The 9,299-nt window shown below is 39.1% G+C and overlaps 1 pseudogene; it reads right to left on the bottom strand.

The window, feature by feature from the left end:
* Positions 1-1,764: 1,764 nt before the first annotated feature.
* On the bottom strand, positions 1,765-4,319 carry LOC130721439 (patatin-like protein 2; annotated as a pseudogene).
* Between the last annotated feature and the right edge of the window lie 4,980 nt (positions 4,320-9,299).

The raw sequence follows: 9,299 nt of genomic DNA, 5'->3' as shown, positions 1-9,299 counted from the left end.
AGGGAAAAGAAAAGATAAGTAGAGATAAGATGCAGAGATAAGGGAACAAGGACTCACCGGGTAAGGACGTGAAGAGTGGGTAGCGGAAAGGGTGAAAGGCGACGGCACCGGAGCGGAAGTTGGAAGAGAGAGCTTGGTAAGAGATAAGAGAAGTAAAGAGAGGTCTCGGAAAGGGGTGATTGTAGGGAAGAAGGTTTTTTATAGGCAAGGGAGGGAAGTTGGAAGGGTGACGCGTGGTGGACGCGTGTGGAAGGTTAGAAGTCATTATGGCTTTTGGGAAGTGGGACGCGTGTGATGGGGAGTTACTGCGCATGATTGGACATTTAAGAGGAGTGAGGTGACGGTTGCGGAGAAAGGGGGAAACTGGCGTAACTGACATATCACGTGGGGCAGTTAGGAATTTGAAAGGTTTTTGAAATAAGGGAAAGCGCGAAAGGCCTCGCCACCGTGAAGACCAAACGCCATCACCTAACAAGCAATGTCGCCAATGAAGTTTGGCCGCCTGCCAAGGACATCGCCACCCAAAGTGATCGTTCCCGCCACCTGTGGGCTTGTGGACTTGCCGGTTTGGTTTGCTCGCCAAGACCAGTGGACTGCGCAACTAAGGATGCTTATTTCCTTTGCTTACGCCATGTCGGCGACGTAGTTTTTCTTTTTCTTCCTCAAGCCATGTTGGCAGCTTAGATTCCAGCACGCCATAAGATGCATGTAAGAGCATTTTAAAGACACACTTAGCTCTCATACTTCGAGCTCGGTGTCTTGTGGACTTGTGGACTGAGCGAGCCCCTAGAGGGGCAACGCCCAGGGTTCAGCCCGCCTGGGAGCGAGAGCTGGCCTTAAGTTGGGCCTCAACTTCGGAGGCCCAATTAGCCCAATAGGTAGTGCCCAAGCTTTATAAATAGGAGGGAGTTACCGATTGTAAAGGACTTTTGGCTCATTTGAGAAAATAGCATATGAAATTCAGCACTCTCTCATTTTCTCTCTCTCTCTAGCACATTCTTCCACTCTCACTAGGCACTATCCCTTCTTTGAATGTTCATTCCCAGAACAGGGAGCTTTGGGAGAAAGAAACATGCGGGAGGAACTTTGAGAGCTTTGATCCACCATCTATCGAGTTGGAGACACACTGAGGATGATACGAATCTTCATCTTCTTCTTAGTTTCTTCTTGTACGTATATCATCCATATTTATAGATAGCAAGACTTCTTTGTTGGGATTGAGTGTAGCATTTTACTATGTAGTATTCTTCTTGATTTCCATATGAAAATATCGTTTCTATCTCATGATTCAATGATTTTCTCTTGTACTTAAAGATATGTTTTAGTTGCGCACCTAGAATATATTGCTTGATTTAGCGAAAGCTAAGCTGCGACGTCTAGAGCCCGACCTAAAGTTATTCATCTAATAAATCTAATTGCTAGTTAGGTTTGTTAGTCACTTAAACACCTAAGTTTCAAGATAACTTAGCTTTGTTATTCATGTGAAGAATATATTCAGTGTGTTGGAAAATGAGTTATAGATATCCACTCATGTACGGAGAATCAATAAGTAGCGTAGAACTGTTGTAGATGAATCATGAATAAAAATAAATTTCCATATAGAATCATAGGATGTTAAGTAGTTAAACGATGAAATTAATCCAATTCCAATTGTTTTCTCATCTTAATATCCAATCTCTTTTATATCGCTTTGTTTATGTTAGAAGTCCATTTGGTTACTAAATAATCGTCAACCTTTTAAAAATACTCATTGCTTGAGAAATCTTACTAGATAACGACATTACATATATACGAGAAAACTTTTTATTATATTACAATTGAATCTTGAGGAATTTAAAATTAGAGTGATAAAAATGCTTTCAACCATATTAGAGAAAGAACTTTTACATTTTTTCCATTGTTATACAAACACGTCGTAATTAAATGATGACCATTTTTCTTTACATTAGCATAATCTAAAGCAAACATGCATTTATGAAGGGAAAAAAAAAGAAGATACAATATTTTAGGTACTAAAAAACATATAACAAGTCGTAGGAAGTACTTAAAGACAGAGTTCTAGAATTCAAGAACAATGTCAGAACGTCTCACATCACAATGCAGAAGCCTAATTTTTAGTGTTAGGAGATTTCAATTCTCGAAGTCTCATTTCTTGTGAAAGTATCTTTGCAAACCTGAAATGATTAAAGTCAATGTTTAATACAAAAATTATGAAAATATATATAAATTGAATAGCAATAAGCATAAACCTAAATGACCTATTAATTTTAAGGATTTAAGAGTTTAATTTTTATGCTCCAATAGTTTAAATAAGTTTTATACGATAATCAATCATAATTAAAAGATATGCCGAGTTCAAAAAAAAATGCAACAAACATTTTTAAAATTATAAATTACTATTGTAGTTAAATTAAATAAACAAGTTATTTTTTACATTTGTCTTGAATATGATTGGCTAGCACTACTTCAAACTTTTTCTCTAATTACCATAAGCTTGTTGTGTTTTAGTCTTTATATACCTTCTCAGAGCATCTTCATTGGTCTCCCCATTTTGCATCGGCTCCAACAGCCCATGATCGGCTCAAACAGCCCATGATCTAAATTGACCTTAGATACTGGTTTCTTTAACAACATTTCCCCAATTTGGCTCAGTTTTTCCAAATTCTCTTTAGTGGCGATATCAACTGAAGAGTCTGTACCGGTCAATGTATCATCCTACATGATGATTTGAATATTAAAAAAGAAAAATAATATGAAATTGAAATGGAATAAAAAATGAACGTGAATGTATCCAAGTTATAGATTATAGGAAACCAAGTGATTCATTTAAAATTTAAAGTTCTCTTTTTTCTATAATCTCAAAGTTTTTATTTTTTTAAGAGAATTTATTTTTTCTTTAGCCTCACTTGTGGTAATTAAAAGTTTTGTTAGATATACTTTAGCTTTCAAAAAAAGAGTTTAATTATATATACTATGTAGGAGGAGCTAGCTAGCTTAATTACCTGTATCCGAAGGTAATGATCTTGTGAATGAAGGGCTTCAGTGACGGTAGCAAGATGAAAATCAACCATATCCTATCCCCAGATGATTGAGTAAACATGTCAATTAAGGGAGTTGAACCACTGTTTGTTAACCAATCCAACAAACCCCATTTAGCTGCCATTTTTGCATTGAACTTTTTTTCATTCTTAGCTGTCCCTGTTCCCAGTGAGATAATGAGGAAGCGACCATATTCCATGGGCTTGATGGAAAAGAAGTCAGGATTTTGATTAATGCTCTGCCTTGTTACTTCATTCACAGCTAATAGAGTCTGGAACATTAAATCATGACAAAAAACAAATAAGTCATACTTATTCATAGAATAAAGTTTTTAAAACATAAAAATTTATACTTACATACCGGATTATTTGCACAAACACCACCATCAATGAGGTTGAATTCTTGTACATTCCCTTGTGAGTCTTGATTGTTGAAGGAGTAGGCAGGAAGATAAGTAGGTGCAGCAGAGGTACTGATGCATATGTCAGAGAGTTGAGCATCCAAGCAAGGGGACCTCTTGATTTGATAAGAAGAGAACACAGTTGGTTGCATTGTTTTGATGTCAAAGGTTGGAATCACAACATTGGTGAGTGTCTCGCGCAAACGAATTTCTCCAAGCTTCTCCTTCACTACCTTATGAAGGTACTTCCCATCATATTTTGGTCCTCTTAATGTTCCAAACAAATTTCCTATAGATGCCAATAGGCCCTTGTTTTGTGGGAAAATCTTGGGGCTGTGTTCCAAGTAGAAGGGTTTGACATCCTTGGCTGCAAAAAGTGGACGATTTTTATCATTTGGAGCACATAACATGGCTGTTACAAGACCACCTGTGCTTGTTCCTGCGATCACATCAAAGTAATCTGCAAGCCTTGCAGACTCACCATCCAACTCCTGCACATAAAAATCCTTGTTAATGTGGCCTTCTATATTTATACTATGTCTACAAAGACACACATGACACATCAATTGTTATAATAATTTATTCTCTGCTAAAATACTAGTAAGTATATATATACCTGAAGTTGGGTTTCAAGGAATTCAAGAATAGTTGCGGGAATAATGCCCCTAATACCACCCCCATCGATGCTGAGAACAGTGACCAAGTTTCCAAATGTGGGAGGCTGAATGTGTAAGGGATGAATTTGTTGTGGCCATGTATATATTGGTCAGAGTCAGTTAATCACTGAATATTTGGAAATTAGAAGTTTGTGTGTGTGTCCTTGTATGATAGAATGAATAATGCCAAAGAAAAGCTAAAAGCTTAGGAATTGGTTGCACAATGTGATTCAATTTTGTTGTTGGATTGGTTTACTTAAGGTCCTATTTATAGGAATTTTGAGATTGCATATCCAAAGGCAGGGGAGATGTTGATCAGTATCTGGGTGCTTGCTAAAAGTGTTGAAAGTGATCTCCGGTATCAAGAATCACGTGTTGAATATTCTATTGTCCAAAGGCCCGCCATACACTCATAGTAGGGACACTAGACATCCATAAAGTTGCGCATGAATCACGATTCCTACGAAAGTGGCTCACAAATAGGGAGGGCATATAATCTTTAACACCCAATTTCACTAATAGGGATTGGTGTTCATGTGAAGGTTGCTGATGACAGAGAACTGTTTCTCTTGTGTTTTTTCTGTTTTTTTTTTCTTCCTTTAATTCTTTGTTACTTATTTTCATGTATTGGGTAGTCCTTGTACTTCCATTTAATTTAATGACCAATTGCTTATAAGAAAAAAACTCAATTTCACTGACCCATTAAAATATATAAATAAAAAAGAGACAAGGGATATGTTTGCGAGTAAGGTTCAACTCGCAAACTCGATCAACCCTACTTAAACCAAACACATTTTGGTGGGTTGGGTTAAGTCATTAGATTAGTTTAATTTTTTTATCCGCTGAACCGATCACCATTGGTTCGGGTGTTGAGTTTGATAATTGGAGATCCGATGAACCCGAAGCAAACCACATTAGTGATGAGAACATTTTATTTATTCCAGGACTGAGGAGCCCAACCCATTACATGATTAGGGTTTACAATTGCACATTTTTCTTTTACTTTTTTCATTTTAAATGTGCTCCAACGATGATGAGTCATTACTAATTTGCTATCGAACACATCCTCACCGGGCCTTCAGATCGACTTCTTTTTTCACGCTTGTTTTAGCCATTTTCTCCCTACATTCACGACCTTTTGTCCTCCATTCTCTCTTTTCATGTATATTTTCAAATAAAAGTAGTGCAAAATCTGAAATAATATTAACTTAATTTAGTATTTGGCCACCCAATTTTTTTAAGCATCACAAGAAATAAATACCTAACGAACTAAACCAAACCAACTCATGTTCAACATTAGGTTAGTTTGGTCCGAGTCCATAAGCAAAAAACAAGAAAATCGAACTAATCCAATTCAAATTCATTTGAGTAGTAGACATGCTTGTTAATTTTATTTTATCTTTAATCAGTCACGTATAGGCATTTTGAGGCCTGATAGGAACCCAAAAATTAGTAGTCTTAGTGCTAAGGTATTTGTTAGGAAGGGTAGAAAGGAGAATAAAATTGATTCTCACTAGTGATAACTGCTAAGCTGATGTGGCAGTATCTTCAAGGTGCTAGGAGTGTGAAAGAGAGAGAATACTGAGAGAGATTGAGGATTATATAAACATGTATTGTGTGAGAGAGAGGGTAGTCTTGAATTGAGTTTAGGCTTGGGAGAGTAGAGGCACTCTCGAATTGCCTCAGTTTCTTATCTTTAATTTTCTACTGTTATTTGTAACTCCTTAAAACACTGCTTCTGGGTATTTTCCAGAGGATTCAGTGCTCATCTATCCTATTTCATTATCAGTCACTGTGCTAATTTTTCTGGTTTCTAACATTGGTATCAGAGCACCGATCTAGGTGTTGTGGTAGCCATTGATTCCAGATGATGTTTCCAGAATTCGATGGGAGATGGGCTTACGAATGGATCATCACTGTGGAGCAACACTGTGAGGCCAAAGGAGTATCTGAAGAGAAGAAATTCTCAGAGGCAGAGAAGGCGTTGACGCGTGATGCGTTCTTTTGGTGGTATTCCTGGAAAAAACGAAATGAGAGGGCAAAATTGTGGGATTTTGTGATAGCATTGCTGAGGGAATTCGAACCAGAATCAAAACTGTATCTGCCAGATCCAGTTGAAGATTCAGGGAAGGAAGAAATTCCTGGAGAAGAAGGAATTCAGAAAGAAGAAGCTAGAAACATCAAGGCATCAAACCTGGAAATTAGAAGGAATCGATGTGAAGAATGGATAAGCTCCAGTTGCTTCGGTGGTGAGTAGCATGAAGGAGATGAAGTTTCAGAGCATCGAAGGAGTGAAGTTGCTCCGACGGAGATCGACATTACAACATCGGTAAAGACGGCGGAATACTTCGTTCTTGCTGGATCAAGAAGCGAGCCAGCAGTAGCAATAGATCTGGAAGTGAAGAAGAGAGATCAGATGCCACCTGAAAAGCTCTACCGTGGTATGGGTACGGCGGCGCAAACTACGCCACCGATTGCAACGGTGGAGACCTACTATGTACAGACCACGGAGAGGAGAGGACATGCGGCCGAAGTTTCTCAACGTCGGGGAGCAAGACAGCAGCAACCACACAAACGACCACCACCAAACCCTAAACCCTACATGTTCTCAAAGATTCATCTCTTATTCATTCTAATGCAAACTTGGGAGTTCGTGGACAAAGCTTTTTGAACTTGTCTGAACTTGGAAATTTGATTGAAGCCCAACATCTAATTTTATCATTACTTACTAATAGCAAGGTTGGGTCTGGACCTGTTCTAAGAGGTCCTTTAGAGGTTTCTAGAGAAGATAACATGATGGTAGAACAACTCTATTGGGAAATTGAAAATGGCATGGTGGAATTGCCTCATCCTTCTGAAAAGTGTAATATGAATTCTTCATGGATTCTCACACTTCAGATATGTCGGGTTGAAGTTGCAAGTGTTGAAGGCGCCACAACTGGTTCGGGTATGCGCTTTTACTGGATTAGAAAACTCTCAGTAGAAGTTATTTTAGATGTGGATGTTCCAACAATAATACAGCTCCAGGTGCAATCTATAATACCATTATGCAGTATTTTAAAAGCTCTTACTCCTTATGAGATGATCAAGCAAGGGGGACAAGCTGTTTTGTTTTACAACACAGATGGAAATTGGTGTGTGAATTGGCAGAAAGACTCTAAGTCATTCTTACTAGACTCTTGGGTAATTTACATGATATTGAGAGTTGTTAAAGCGGATGTTGAAAACACAAATAAGATTCTATTGGAGAAACACATTGACCCTTCCTATGTCATTTGCTCTATGGAATACAGAAGGTTGACCCAGGAAATTCAGAAGCTCATTGAGGGGGAAGGTGACATAGTTAAAGTAAGAGTAAGAATGAGGAAACATGGATGTTTGGATTAGTAGTACACTTGATGTCAAGAAGGCCAATGAAGAGACTGAACAACAACTAGTGATCTCTAGCCATATGTTCATTTCTATAAGGGTGAGGACACTTGACCTTGCTGCCCAAGCTGTCTGCTATGCTTACACACAAGTTGAATTTGCTCAGGAAATTTTTAGCAAGTCATGGACACATATGATAGCAGCTAAGACTCTATGGCTTGGTTTGCTTCTTGCTATTGAATGCAAGATGGATACATGGGACCCTAGGGGTTGTTCTTATTTTTCAGCAACAACTTGGTCTACATCCTGTTTCAAACCTTGGGATCAGGAGGTGTATTTCTGAGTCAACCTCTTCCTTCTTGCTTAAATGAAGATGGGGAACTACAACCTGAACTTGAGCATCTACTCGCTTCAAGATCTGGACAGCAAGAAGATAGGGAAGTGCCTATGAAGTGGAAGACCCTACCTGATTTTGACAACTCATGGGAGTCTTTGGAAGCCATGAAGGAATGTTTCCAACCTCTATCCTTGAGGACAAGGATGTTTTTTAGGAAGGGAGAGATGATAGGAACCCACAAATTAGTAGTCTTAGTGCTAAGGTATTTGTTAGGAAGGGTAAAATTGATTCCCACTAGTGATAATTGCCAAGCTGATGTGGCAGTATCTTCAGGGTGCTAGGAGTGTGAAAGAGAGAGAGAATGCTGAGAGAGATTGGGGATTATATAAGCATGTATTGTGTGAGAGAGAGGGTAGGCTTGAATTGGGATTAGGCTTGGACTTGGGAGAGAATAGAGGCACTCTCTAATTTGCCTCTGCTATCTTATTTTTCTACTTTTTTCCTTGTAAGCTCTATTACCAAATTCTGGGTTTTCTCCGAAATTCTCAGTAAATAATACACTGTTCCTTCATTATCTTTCTGAAAAACCGAGTTCCTAACATTGGTATCAGAGCACCGATCTAGGTGTTGTGGTTGCCATTGATTCGCGAAGATGTTTCCAGAATTTGATGGAAGAGTGGCTTATGGATGGATCATCACCGTGGAGCAGTACAGTGAGGCCAAGGGAATATCAGAAGAGAAGAAATTCTCAAAGGCAGAGAAGTCGTTGACGCGTGATGCGCTGATTTGGTGGTTCGACTGGAAAAGAAGAAATCAGAGGGCAACATGGATGGATTTTGTGATAGCATTACTGAGAAAATTCGAACCAGACTCTGATTCGTTCCTGCCAGATCCAGTTCAAGATACAGGGGAGGAAGAAACTCAGAGGGATGAAGCCAGAATAGCCAAAGCCACAAACCTGGAACAGAGAAGAAATTGGTGTGAAGAATGTGTTCAATTTCGTAGCAGTGGAGATGAACGGCTCGAAGATGACGAAATCTCAGAGAACATGAGAAGTGAAGCGATTCCGACGGAGATCGTCGTAACTACGACGAAGAAAGAAGCTGGAACAAAGAGGAACGAGCAACAACCACCACCTAAACCACCGGATCTGATTTTAGAAGCAGGGGAATACGCGGCGGGGAATATGACCAAGGTTACGGGACGTCAAGATCGCGGTTCAGTTCCGGCAAGGTTTACCACCATGGCTAATCGGTGGCCACCACCCAAGTCACCGAACTGGGTTTCACAAGCGGTGGCTGAGGAGGAGCAAACAGATGAGACCTTGGAAGAGGTAGCATCAAATGCGAAAAAGGATTGCGTTTTGGGAATCAAAACCCAAGAAAGGGTAAAACTGGAATTTCAACATTTGAGCTCCCTTTTTGACCTAATGGGCCTGACCCAACAGGTTAGTAGTTGTGTGATAATACAAAAGTTGCTTCAAAAACCTCAAAGTGCT

The sequence above is a fragment of the Lotus japonicus genome, chromosome 1, assembly GCF_012489685.1.
Source record: "Lotus japonicus ecotype B-129 chromosome 1, LjGifu_v1.2".
Lineage (NCBI taxonomy): Eukaryota > Viridiplantae > Streptophyta > Magnoliopsida > Fabales > Fabaceae > Lotus > Lotus japonicus.
This window is presented reverse-complemented; position numbering and strand designations above follow the sequence as displayed.